The sequence below is a fragment of the Mixophyes fleayi genome, chromosome 2, assembly GCF_038048845.1.
Source record: "Mixophyes fleayi isolate aMixFle1 chromosome 2, aMixFle1.hap1, whole genome shotgun sequence".
NCBI classification, from domain to species: Eukaryota; Metazoa; Chordata; class Amphibia; order Anura; family Limnodynastidae; genus Mixophyes; species Mixophyes fleayi.
This window is the reverse complement of record NC_134403.1, coordinates 260,238,386-260,252,805: the sequence shown is the minus strand read 5'-3', so window position 1 is coordinate 260,252,805 and position 14,420 is coordinate 260,238,386. Positions and strand designations below refer to the sequence as shown.

At 43.3% G+C, this 14,420-nt stretch overlaps 1 protein-coding gene across 1 annotated transcript in view; it reads right to left on the bottom strand.

Annotated features, from left to right (window-relative positions):
* LOC142138918 (acidic mammalian chitinase-like) overlaps positions 1-14,420 on the bottom strand; it is a 55,910-nt gene that overhangs the window by 16,611 nt on the left and 24,879 nt on the right. The window contains exons 2-4 of the mRNA XM_075196032.1: positions 5,099-5,132; positions 4,854-4,937; positions 1,026-1,212 (exon numbers count right to left, since the gene is read on the bottom strand). The gene's annotated coding sequence lies outside the window, so the exon portion shown is untranslated. The remainder of the gene's footprint in view (positions 1-1,025; positions 1,213-4,853; positions 4,938-5,098; positions 5,133-14,420) is intronic.

The following is a 14,420-nucleotide window of genomic DNA, read 5'->3' as shown; positions in this document are numbered from 1 at the left end:
GAGGGCAGGTGAAGGGGGAGGGAGGATCCGCAAATGACGGAGCCCAAGAAAGAGGGCGCGGAAGACAGGGAGACCCCCAGAGGGGGGAGGGGGGAGTGAGAGGGGACGGGGGGTGGAGGGTCCTCGAGGAGGAGGGCTAAGTAGCTGGAGAGCAGAGTTAAGATTGTGGAAACAGGAGGAGGGATGGCCCTGCTCAGAGGAGCGTACAATCTAAGGGGAGGGGTAGACAGACAGAGAGACGCAGGGGAGAGAGGGAGAGTAGGGGGACGGAGGCAAGGAAGGGGGAAGAAGGGGGAGAGGCATAAGATAAGGTAGGAAGTTAAGTGGGAGACTGAAAGGCTTTAAGAAAAAGGTGGGTTTTTAAAGCCTGTTTCAAACTGGACCGATTAGGGGAAGTTCTGATGGAGAGAGGGAGCTTGTTCCAGTGGAGGGGGGCAGCGCGGTCGAAGTCTTGGATACGCGCGTCGGAGGAGGTTATAAGGGGGGAAGAGAGGCGAAGGTCAGAGGCAGAATGGAGAGGGCGGGATGGAGCATGAATAGAGAGGAGGGTGGAGATGTAGGGTGCAGTGGAGTTGGCGAGGGCCTTGTATGTGAGTGTGAGGAGCTTAAAGAGGATTCTGAAGGGGAATTGGAGCCAATGAAGGGCTAGGTAGAGGGGGGAGACAGAAGAGGAGCGGCGAGAAGCTTTAGTGAAAGTAGCTTTACTGAAACTAGGTTTTGCAAGATATGTTTATGACTTTCATGCTTAATGGAAATGTACCATTTTGCACAATGCCGTACTGTCTTGTACTAATGATTATTTAGAAACATTGATAAGAGAATCAGTGTCTCCAAAACCTCAGACAAGGCCTCATGTTTTAACACATTGTGATTGAGGAAGCACATTCTTTGAGTAGAGATACATGTCATTAATAGTTAACCAATCAGTGCAAATGTCAAGCTAAATGCCCCTCTGCTCAAGGCTGCCAAGATTATTGCTTATAAAACTTAAGTAAAAAAGTATTAAGGTTACCTTCTACACTAACCTGTCTTGTTTTAGGCCAGCGCTCCAAACATAAACTCTTAGAACAGGTATTAGAGTTCTTTTCCTATAGCAGCCGAATTTCCCATAGAGCGAGTCTTGCTCACAGGTACTCAGATATCCACAGGTCTTTAACTCTGAGTAGTAGGAGTTTATCTTTGTACAGTCCAGTGCAGGTGGTAGAAGGATACCTGGAGACAGGGTGGAATACCAAGTTATCCTGGGAGGCAGACAGACAAATGGAGTCCAGTGACCAGACAGAGATCAGGTGCAACAGATAGGCAAGCAGAGACCAGTACCAAGGCAGTACAAAGAAGTATCCAGAAGTCAGGCAGCGGTGAGGGTCACAAGCGAACAGACAGAATGCAGAAATCAGGCTGAGGTCAGGGCAACAGGCAAACAAACAGAATCCAGTAAACAGGCCAAGGGTCACAATGATATATCAAACAGCAGCGAATCAGAGTATCCACAGGAATACAGACATTAACTGAGGAGCAGGTCAGCAACAGACAGGAATCCACTTTATAACCAGCAGGGAGGCTAAGAAATCCTTGCCTTATAAACATAAGTGAGCCAAAGAGCAGAAGAAGCCACAGGGGGGACAATCAGCCTCAGGCTGTAATCAGTGGCACTGAATGTGCACGAGCACCCAGCTGTCAAATTATCTGGGCCGCAGCGGTGGATGTCAGATGCATCCCGACTATACAGTGTCAACTTTTTCTAGTTACAACCAAAAAGACCATTTTATATATCTACTATATAAATGCCTAGTGGCATGTGTGGGAAAAAAAAAACCCAAGCTGCAGCGCCACCTGCTGGGCAGAGTTATACACTGACCTATATATTTCTTGAAGGAGAAGTGACAGTTGGGAGTGGTTGGTGGTTGCCGGGGGTGACAGTGGGGAGTTTTTAACACCTTAAGTAGCTTGATTTGACTAGAATGCATGAGTATCATGCACGGGTTAACTGACCTACTAAATTCTTAGTGTGTGGAAAAAAAACCTCAAAAAGGGCTAAAATTTGGTATACTGACATTATTGACAAGTTGAGGGGTTCAAACTCATTTTCGTGAGGTAATTTTACCTCATGAACACACATGTGTACAGTGGCGGATCCAGTGGGGTGCGATCGGAGCAATCGCCCCCCCCCCTAGCAGGGGTTTGCTGCCGACGGCTGCACAGTATTGTGTTTTAAACACAATCAGAGCAGCCGGGCAGCACACTGTCCCTGCCTGTCACTGCCGAGCGGACCTGCACATACTGTGCAGCCCCCGGCAGCCTCAGAAGATGGAAAGGGGGCGGGGCCTAATTCGCCCCACCCTAACATCGCCCCGGGGAACAAACATTTTCTAGATCCGCCCCTGCATGTGTAGCGGCGTGTGTTAGTGTGTGTGTGTGTGTCTGTGGAAAAAACTATTTTCTCAGAAAGGGCTCATCCGAATGACCTGAAATTTGGTATACTGACATTATTTGACAGTAACGCTCTTCCCCTGAGGAGGCAACTATAGGTGGGGCAACTCAAATGTAGGCGGGATTTAGAACTACTAGAATTTGATTGTAGTAACATTTAGGAAAACCTAGATGTGATGACTTAAGACACAATGGGTCATTTCTAAAGCAATGCAGTGAAAAAGCTACCAGTCCTGTGTTAGACAAATACATAAATGTTTTTGTATTGACTGTGACTGGCTAATGCCTCTGTGCTCCAACTTGTTTAGTTGCCTACTAACAAATCCTTCCAAAAATCCCTTCATAGAAACATATCTGACTTTGGTTAATAAGTTTAACTATTATGAAACATGTTGGCTCAATTGTATTTGATCAGTCTCCTAGAGCAGCATATGAGCACGTCACCGCACTGTTGCATCTTCCACTCTCTATAATATCTACTATATAAATGCCTAGTGGCGTGTGTGGGAAAAAAAAAACCAAGCTGCAGCGCCACCTGCTGGGCAGAGTTATACACTGACCTATATATTTTTTGAAGGAGAAGTGACAGTTGGGAGTGGTTGCCGGGGGTGACAGTGGGGAGTTTTTAACACCTTAAGTAGCTTGATGAAGGATGTGGCGATGAAGATGAAGGATGAGGTGATGGAGAAAAATGATTAGGTGGTGACATGTGGACAAAACCACATTAAAAAAGGGCGCTTGCATCGGAAGTAACGCACTTCCCCTGAGGAGGCCTGGGCTAGGCCCAAATGCATGACAAGAACCTTTTTAACACCTTAAGTAGCTTGATTTGACTAGAATGCATGAGTATCATGCACGGGTTAACTTGTCTAATATATAAAAGTAAAAGCCTAGCGGCGTGTGTTAGTGTGTGTATGTGTGGAAAAAACTATTTTCTCAGAAAGGACTCATCCAATTGACCTAAAATTTGGTATACTGACATTATTTGACAAAAAAATTAGAATAGTAAAGTCAGTTAACTTCCATCATCCCCCCTTCCCCCCGTGGGAGGGGTAGTAAAGGCTAAATTTACGAATTGAGGGCTCAAACTCATTTTCGTGAGGTAATTTTATCTCATGAACACACATGTGTAGCGGCGTGTGTTAGTGTGTGTGTGTGTGTGTGTGTGTGTGTGTGTGTGTGTGTGTGTGTGTGTGTAAAAAACTATTTTCTCAGAAAGGACTCATCCAATTGACCTAAAATTCATACAACACAACACAATGGCACTAACTGGCAACATGAAGGTTTAAGGCTAAACAATTTAAAAATGCGCACACATTGTGTTTGCGAAATCAATTCCTAATAATTCGCAATCATAAATATACATACATGGTGCCCCAAAACATATACTAGCGTACTCTTCTCTAAGTGACACATTCAAGTAAACTCAGTGAAACATGGGGATATATAAAGTCTGCACAGATACAGTCACAACTCTGGATTTGAACTCAGTATCCTAATGTTGGCAGGTTGAATGCCGAACCACTTTGGTAACATCCAGATTGAAATTTACATACACTATATAGTAGATATGGGTGGGCTTGGTTTCTTGAAAACCGAACCCACCCGAACTTCAGGGATCCGAGTACCGAGTCGAGGCGGCTCGGTACTTTCGCACACATTCGTATTCCAAAACAAGGCAAAACGTCATTGTGACGTTGTCGGATCTCAGATTTTGAGAGTTTTGGAATCATTAAATACTGCCCTTCATCGCGATCTAGCGCCATTTGAGAAAGGTGTACAGAAGGGGTAGGATAGAGTGACAAAATGCAGAGCTCCATGGCTGAATTTGTCATTGCTGAAATACAAATACAAGTCCTTGCAGGCTTATTTTCTGAATTTGCAGCAATAAGTGTAGGGTGTTCTAAACACCCAAAGACAAGAACTCCATTGCTGAATTTGTAATTGCTGAAATATAAATATACAAGTCCATCCAGGCTTATTTTCTGAATTTGCACCAAAAAGTGTAGGGTGTTATATACAACCAAAGACAAGGGGCTAGATTTACTAACAGGCGTGTTGCTAAAACCGCTGATTTTCGGCTAGTTTGCCGGCGGTTTAGCCATCGCCGGATTTACTAAAGGCAAAAACGCCGTCCAAATGGCCAGAAATGAATTTTTCATAAACCACTACTTTACAAACTGCCATCACGATTTGAACAATTTTGAACATACGAACAGCTGGATTTACTATGGAGAGGTTTGTCAAACTGCCGAAAAAGCGCCATTCAAACGACAAAACTAAAAGAGCTTCTTGTGAGCGGCGAGATTGCTCAAACAGCATGCTGTTTGAGCTATAAAGCAACCAATATAACATTTACACCAACATTTTGATTACAAAAAATATGAACAACATTTTTTCTCCCCCAAACAGGCTACACTTACCTGCTTGTTCTTCAGGTGCAGAATCCCTGTCAAAAGGTGAAGGAGTAGACCTTGGACTCGGATTGAAGTCTCTTACAGGCGATTCTGGATATGTTAGAAAAAGCAGACACTGTATTAGCAGTGACAATCATTTAAATATGTATACAGTGTACTTTGATAATGTGCTTTTCAAATACATTTAAAAAATGATAAAAAATGCATGTGTACTTGCCAAACAGTTATAGTAAAAATTGCAAACAACTCACCAGCTGGTTTCCCAAAAGAAGGTGCATCCGTGTCCTGGAAATATATGAATATTTATATGTTTATTCTTATTCATTATATATATTTTTTCACAATTCATGTATACAGTATCACGCTATGATTTTTTATTTGTTCTATGTTATATGATTATTCACATGAGGAGTGACTTCGCCAAAGAAGAATCTGAATACCATTGAATTTAAGTATTATTTATCTACTTTGTCCAGATTCAGAAATAACACCAACCCTGAGGAGAGTCCATCCACGAGTGGTATGTGTAATCGGCAAATGCGTTTAGTTTCCTTTTTTTTAAAAAAAATAAAAAATTCAAGTTCCAAATCCACGCTTAGCGTACATTTTGCCTTTGCCAGAATGTACTTATAACATTTTCGTTTTTTTGCATTTGAAGGGTGGTCATTTATTTGTCTAAGAGTTTATTAATGTGTGGTTCTTCTGTCTTTCTTCTCAACCTACATAGGAGACAATGCTTATCCCTTACCCCCTTGGCTCCTCATTTCGATGTTGAGCCCACACACAGAGCGTGAGGTTGCACATAACTCGGCTCATACAGCCACCAGATCGGTCATTGAGCGGTCCTTTGGCCTTTTAAAGGCCCGTTTCAGATGCCTTGACCGGTCTGGTGGTGCACTAATGTATGGGCCGGGTAAAGTATGTGATATCATGTGTGTGGTGTTTCACAATATTGCCATCCAGAGTGAGGCTCCTGCGGTGGAGGACGAGGTTGTTGAGATGGACGAGGTGGGGGAGCCTGCAGATAGACAGCGGGATTCTCATGAAGGGTGTCAGTTTCAGGCAGTATGTCATTGATAACTACTTTTAAGGTAAATTTAAGTTATCATTACTTTTTCCTGTAAAGCTCAAATGTCAAATACAACAGTGCTATCTAGTGTAAAAAAGTTGAAGCTGATATGTGAATCTACATTGGCCACGAATAAATGGTTGTGTAATTGTTTCCCAAAAACCACATCCTTTACAAATGCTTGTCAACTTGTATAGCAACCTTTAATTATACTTGGAAATGCGTTTGCATCTCTCCTAATCTTGTGGTCATTATATGTCACGGGCACTAGGAGTCTTTACCCAGGGATCACCAGGTGGTAGGCTTACCAGAGCAATGTAGATGGTAATAGAGTACTCTGGTAGCAGGGTGATCACGGAACAGGCAATGGTAGATGATGAGATGCTCAGGAAAGTCTATGACTAGCAGCACTGGTAATATGGAGGTATTAATACACGAGGAACTGTATGGACAAGGACACGTGAAGGTAGTCAGTGGTCTGCGATAGCAAGTTGTACCACTGCTATAGTGAGGAGGAATGTCCAACAGCAACGAGGAGGTGATGAGAGTCAGCGGTCTGCGGAGAGCAAGTTGTACCGCTGTCTGAGCGAAGGAATGGAATCCAAGTGGAGGTATCCGGGTAGTCAGTGGTCTGCGATAGCAAGTTGTACCACTGCTATGTGAGAGGATACTGGAACAGGTGATACAGGAAACAGGGATCAGTGGTCTGCCTTCAGCAAGTTGTACCACTGAATATATATGTGAGGAGGTGTACGGGGAGAGGCTGCAACACAGGATGTACACGGACACCTTAAACACGATCCACAATAATATGCACAATATATATAAATGACTGAACAGGTCTGCAAATATAGAAAGTCTCTTGAAGTAATCCAGCACAAGATAACACAGTCAATGATGGCAATAGACTCAGCGGATAGCAGACTCCAGAGGAGAACCAACACAGTCCAGCAAGGTATGCAATACACCAGCACAGTCAATGAGAAGTATGCATACCGTGGTTCAGAAGTAGGCAGTCAGATAGGAGTGCAGCGATACCTGAGCGGCCGGAGGCCGGCAGGATGAGAAGTCCCTGGAGGAAGAGTCTAGTAGGTGCAGCGCACAGGTAAGTAGACCAACAGGGACACGAATCCACAGGAATCAGTAGAACGTGGAACTGGACTCATGGAGGACCCAGGAGAATGGAGATGATCTAGCAGAGGAGTAGCTGATGAGATACGAATCCAATGCTGACAGGAGGGTAGAGACCAGCAGGACACAGGAAGGCGTGGAGAGCGGATCAGCAGCGGGTGGACGATAGCGCTGACAGCAGCAGCAGGGCTCTGCGGACACACGGAGGTAACCAGTAGCAACCAACAGGTACCAATAGCGATGGAACACGGGAGAGCAGAGTAGACCAGGAGCTGTTGATCACGAAGAGAAGCAGATGGTAATAATAGCAGCAGTCTCGGGGAAACACGGGAGAGATGAGATGAGGCTGAGGTGCACAGGAGCAGCGGATAGGAATCAGCTAACAGTCACGATGGTGAACACAGGCGAGTTGCAAGCTGGAGACTGTAGTGCACGGAGGCAGCGGATAGGAATCAGCTAACAGTCACGATGGTGAACACAGGCGAGTTGCAAGCTGGAGGCTGTAGTGCACGGAGGCAGCGGATAGGAATCAGCTAACAGTCACGATGATGAACACAGACGAGTTACAAGCTGGAGCCTGTAGTGCACGGAGGCAGCGGATAGGAATCAGCTCACAGACTTGATGATGAACAGGTGAGTGGATGTGGAGAGAAGGCTGTAGTGCACGGAGGCAGCGGGTAGGAATCAGCAAACAATGGAATATGATAGCGTTGAAGTGGTATAGAAGACTGTAGTGCACGGAGGCAGCGGATAGGAATCAGCAAACAGTCACAATGGAATATGATAGCGTTGAAGTGGTATAGAAGACTGTAGTGCACGGAGGCAGCGGATAGGAATCAGCCAACAGTCACGATAATACAGTTGATGGTAGAAGTGGTATGGAAACCACAATAGTAGAAGTGGTTTAGAAACCACAGAGGTAGAAGTGGTTTGGAAACCACAGGAATCAGCAGCGCTGAATACACGAGGAAACATAGGAACACCTTCAGAGACTCATGGGGAATGAGACTCCAAGATCAGGCAACGTGGTGTTGACCACAGGTGCTTAATATAGGGAGTGTTGCCTGATCTGCCAATTGAGTTAAAGGGACATACACTGAAGTATAGGAAAGGGCTGCGCATGTGCAGACCCTCAGGATGGAGGACGGCCACGGTTCCTAAATGTCCGGGAAGAGGCACTCACGGTCCGGTGAGTGACATTATATATGTCAAGCATTTGTTTTGAAACAAAATGTTTCAATAATGTTTGAAAAAATTGAGAGCAACTCAGTAATGCCTAATGTCCAAACATCAACATCCTAAAGATTAGAAACTCAGACTTGGCTTTCACATCTTCTAACATGACCCATATGCAGTTTTAAAAATAACATTAATTAAATGGCACAATGGGTTTGTCAGGCAATGGCAAGGAGCTTTCAATTATTAGTCCCTAACATTGATCCAAAAACAGTGGGACTACAGTGTTTACAAAGGTTTAGCAAATAAATCTTAAAACTCTTTGGTTATTACCCTAAACATGTAACATTGGTAAATGAAGTAATGTGTGACCTTTTCAACCACAGATTGTTGGACCCACATGCGCTACCATGAAGTTGCACCCAGGTGAAGATTGTAAGTAACTATAGTGTATTGTAAAATTACCTGTACTTGTATTTTAAAGTGTGGGTGCAGCATAGAATTTATGGGTATTCCAGCTTATGCAGTTACAAGCTGATTTGTGTGTGTGGCTCGACAACATAATCAAATACCCAGGTTTAAGACATGATGTTAAGCTCTCCCAATCCTAAAAAAACCAGAGTCCCCAACCAATATATAGCATTAAGCCACAATGCACTATTCTGTAGAGAACTGTGTTAAGGCTAACAAGATCCCTTGCATGTTATGTTACACTGGCCACCTTCACCTGCAGAAAGACATAAAGAAAGTGCACACATTACAGTTATTTCAGAGCTAATATTTTGGTAGTAATTTTATTCATCCACAGGAAAAGATGTGATGCATTTAGGGAACCTGCATTTCCTGTCTTATGACACATTAAAGATTATTTAAAATTCAACAACCCTGCCTATGTGAATCTTTAGTTTGGCCTGATTGTTTGGTCAAAACCCAATTAACTTTAAGTCAACTGCCAGTGTCTTATAGTGTGTATGTATTGTGGTGGAATTATGTGTTAATGTCTCATAAAAATAAATAGTAACCTGCAATAGTGTCAGCAATCACTACCAATGAAGTGTCTTCTGCTTACTATACTGCTGTTCACCCTCTTCTCATACACACCATTGGCTTCATTTTCCTTTGGGGCCCATTTAGGTCCATGGATACTTAAAATATATATAATTTCCATCCTTGATTAATTTACTGCCACATACAGCCAGTATCGGACTGGGGCATGAAGGGCCCATTGGGAGACTGCAACGCTAGGGCCCCACCAGAGGGGGTGTGGCCAGCCATCATAGAGGCGAGACCAGACACTAAAGGGAGAGTGGTCAGCCCACGAAGGACAGCTAGCACCATAGTGTAGTATATAAAGAATGTAGTGTGCTCATCCTTCTCTTTTAAAATGACAGGCTGACTGCGCACTTAGTTACTAACCTGCTCATGCTCCTCTAGGCGGTTGGATATCCGGAACTCCTACTCTCATCTGCCCTGCTCAAAGTGAAAAACACACTACCGCGCAGGTTCAGAGAGCCCAGACGCGACTCTCTGCACCTGTGTGGTAGTGTGTTTAACGGGAGTGTTTGGCAAAAACGGGGGGGGGGGGGGGGGGAGTTGCGCTCTACCCCTACTGTTGCAAGAGCAGCATTAACACAGGTTATCCCTCTCTACGAACTAATAATATACTGAAAGTTAAGCGCTCATTGACTTATGTATTATTCCAAGTGTAATGCTAATAATAAATTTTGCATTCTTTTATCTTGAATACAATTCGGATTTTTCTATATCTTGTATTAGGCTGTGAGCAAGAGGCTCGGTTCAATTAGTGGGATAACATTTAATGTTAGTTTTATCACAATTTATTGAATCCTGGTTAAAATACATAAAAATACATTAATATAGACAAATAAAATACTCCAATTAAACCACAGTATTTATATTATGAGGCATTGATTTCTATATACATACATATGGTATGGCATCAATTGAACATACATAAAAAATCAGACAAACCTAGGTATATAGACCTGGACTAGTCTAGCTACTGGGAGGCAAATGGCAGTGGGTATAAATGCTGCATTGATCCAGATATAACACAGTCACTGATATCTCAATAAAATAATGTTCATAGCATACAAGTCCAGAAGATGGGAATTGTTATTTCTTTAAGTCTCTGCTAGTGCAATATAAATATTCAGATCACTGTCCACATATATCACATGGTTATTGCTGCAATGCTTTCAAATTTAGCTTTGTTTACTTGCAGTTTGGATGTATATAGAGATGGTGGCCGGGTACCTAGTGTGCTGAAATCAGAGGATGTTTCTCGTTGTCCGTGCTTGTTACTGTTGGAGAGGAAGGTGCTTGCGTGAAACGCATCTGTCCCTTCCTGTTCTCGCGTATGTCCAAAAGATGAATTGTATGCAAGTCGGGAGTCAGCTGTTTTCTTAGCTCCTCCCTAACAACGGAGGTGGCGTGGCTATAATGTGGCGGGGCCTACCGGTGGATAGTCCTGCTGCCCTGCAGGCCAGTCCGAGCCTGCATACAGCCCTTACCCGTAACTAACAATATATTTTCTGTGTTTAAACTAGCTAGTAGTAGTTATATTTGTGTAGCTAGTATATAAGCATTCTTTTAGTGTGGCACCTGTTAAGCTTTATTAGATTGCAAATTCAACATGGCATTTTAACTTACCTTAATCATACCATTTTAGCATTACCTCAGTTAATGTGTGCAAAGTAGGGTCCTGAAATGTTTCAATAGTTTGCAGCAACGCTTTCTAGGCCACTATATATTACAATCACATTGCAACATTTGGATTCCTGTCACAATCCCCATTTTGCTACTATTCTTGCCCACAGACAAAGGCAAACCACAAAGTTGCCACAATCAAGTCCAATGGCTTGGTGTCATACGCATCTTCAGCATCTGTTTAAATCCTCACTGTGAACAGAGTATGCTCACTGAGCACGAGCAATAAGCACTTGTAACATCCAGTCATCACTATTTATTTCTTGGTCCTGTGCTTTTGGCTTGAGTCGAAAAATTCTGAAACACACCGACCATTAGGCTGGTGCATGCAGGGACGTATTTATTTGTTGGACACAGAGCACTTATCACAAAGCATTTTTTTTAAATAAAATAGGATTACTGTGGAGCACGTTTGAAGAGGTTTGGGTATAGACCCTTATGGACGACCCTCTCTCCCTAAGTCATCTGAGGCTCCCTTCCTACAAGAAGAGCTGAAGAACCAGTGCCCTGGGGGAGGAAACTTCGCCAACCGTGGGGTAAAGGGGCCCAATGGAGCCTGGCGGCGGAGGTGGTTTTGAAGACTATTGTCTCCGGAGGTGGGGGATATAAAGGGGCTCTCCCTAGCCTCGGCAAAGGAGGGCCTGAAAAACTTTCTACCCTCTCTGGGGCCTTTAGACTCCTGAAGGATAGGGAGGAAACAGGGCCCTTTCGCTTTGGCCTGGGTTCAAAGCCCCAAACCTCCAGCACAGTCACAGACTGCACTGGGTGATTTGGAGCACACACCTCACCCTTCAATTTTAAAATTAAATAAAAAAACAAACCTCAGCAACATTTCCAACAATTCCAGTTGAGACCAGCAGTCACACAATCACACTTTATGTCCTTTTCCTATTAAACTTGCTTCCTAATGTATGTAATGCCCCCTAGTGGCATTTTAATAAACCCTGCACCCCAGTGAATACGGGAGGGGTCATCTAGAGGGAAAGCTAGGTGTTTGTGAAAGTGACAAACACTGGTTGCTATGGTGCTGTCCGAGAAGGGGAATAAGAGAGAGACACCCAAGAAGACACACAAGGAGAGATGTAGCTGGGGACCTGGGAGCTTCCTCCCAGGCTTTGCCTGGGAGTCTGAGCATGGTGACTGCGCAAGGGCAAGTGTGCCTGATTAGGGGGAGAGTCCCCAGAGCAGAGACCCCAGAGAGAAGTAGGGGATTGCTGCAAGTGGCTGCATGTAGGAGCTGCATATGTGTTGGAGATGAGCTACACTGTGATTCTGGCTGAACTGTGAGTAGCTGTGGAACTACTGTGACCAGGAGAACCTGGTATCTACTGTATAAAACCAGTAGTGTGGCTGCATATACAGAGGGGAGGAGTCCCTAACCCCAGAGAGGGGGAGAACCCCATGTAACTAAAGAGAACCCCAATAAAGAGGGGGACATTTTGCATGGAAGACACCCTGGAGTGAGGGTTGCTAGAAGAGGCATGGTAGAAGAGTGAAGTGTCAGAGCCCAAAGGAGAAATCGTCCCCGCAGAGGAGGGGTGAGCTGCAGTGAATTATGGCATACTGGAGTGTAAGAGCCAGTAATCAAGCAGCTATTACTGACCACTGCCACACATTCCCTAGGGAGATTTACCCCCCCCCAACCCACTCAAACATAGGGGTTTCCAAACATGTGCATCTAGAAATATCTCCCTTGACTAAGTATTGTTTTGGGTACCTAAGTAATACTAGTACTACTATGTGAGGAATATACCATGCCTGCAGGGCCATGCTGTGACCTAGATGTAATGAGTTGTAAAGGAAAGGAAAGCAGTACAAAGCTGGTAATGGACAACTTTGCACATCCATGTCACAAAGTAAGGGTGATTACAGTAATGTTTTAGCGTTTATATTTAATTGGCAAAAATGTTTAAAAAACCCAGGGCACCAAACAAAAAATCAATATGATAGGTTGAGTTATACTTGGAACAGCCCTAACCCTACTCAAAATCTTCCCAGGATTAGCTTACTTTATAACTGACACACTAAACTACTACAAGTAAATGCACTAATAAAACCATGTTACCTTGCAAGTGGGGCTAATGAGTACTCTCTTTGGTCATTCGTTTACAGAATGTGTTTTATATTAAATTCATGTGATGTTGAAAGCATTTGCAAATCACATATTCATTTTAAAGTGCACTATAATGCAACATGTTTGGGCTAAACTGCATATATAATCAAGCATTTCTTCCCTTAATTTGTGAAATAAGGACACATAGACAAGTCTGTTCAAACAACACACAAAACAGGACAATAAAACCTTTGCTTGTTCTAGATTAAGAGGTACACACATATTTAACAGAATAAGGAACAGACAGCTCAAAATTTAACTTTAATTGTAAGAAAAGCCACAATTAAACATCCATGCTTAACACTTTACACAAATCAAGTGTACACGGACGTTACACACTTGTCCCTGTGCCTCAAACAATGTTAGCCAACAAAACTAGTATTTTTATTTTTCAATGTACCTTGGTTTATGATGAGTTTAAAATACCAGGGGGGGGTGGAAAGATGCTTGTGTATGTGTTTGTTTCCAATCACCAACAACTTGTACACAAACAACATTTGAATGCCATTTTGGAAACACATTGCTGGGCCATTTGTATAGTAGATCTGTTTGTTGCTGGCTATAGCAGTGTGCTGGGGAAAAAATGTTGTGTGTATGTTCCTTGCAGGATAACCCCACCCTTTCAAGCACCTGTTATGGCCTATAAATTGATTTGAGCAGCTTCCACTTCTGTATTTGTCTGAGAAGGCATGTTGGTGTCAGTAGCTGAGAGGGGGTACTGGCACTGAATTGCTGTTTGGAGGCTTCTGGGGTACCTCTTTGGTAAGTTGGCTCTCAATTTAAAAACACATATGTATGGCCCAAATATATGGGACTCTCATTGTTTAGAGTAGGACCATCCTACTAGCAAAAGCGCCTTGGCGTGGCGGATGGCTTAAACATACATTTGCAAATGTGTGCAACAAAGACTTTTGCATTTTTATCTACAGTAGAAATGGCACCTGTTATGGCCTATAAATTGATTTGAGTAGCTTCCACTTCTGTACTTCTCCATTTCTATAGTAAACAGTAATGTTGTGGTTTGGCTATTAGTATTTTGAGTTATGTGGAGTCAGTGTATTATTTTGTCATTGCACTCACAATCAACAAGATGTTAGCTCTTCCCATATCTGCATTTTTAAACTACAGAAGATAGTCCAAAATTTGTTAAAATTTTTTTTTTTAATTTTATGACATTGATGGTAAAGTAAACAAACAAAATAAAACACATCAAAAAATTAAATTTCATTTTTCTTCTTCTTATTTCCCCGCTTGGAGGCTGTAACAAGTTTTTGCCTTTGAGTGACCCGTGATGTTGAGGGCTCGGAGGAAGCATCTGAACTCTCTGGGTCAGCAGGGAGTGACCGACTGTAAT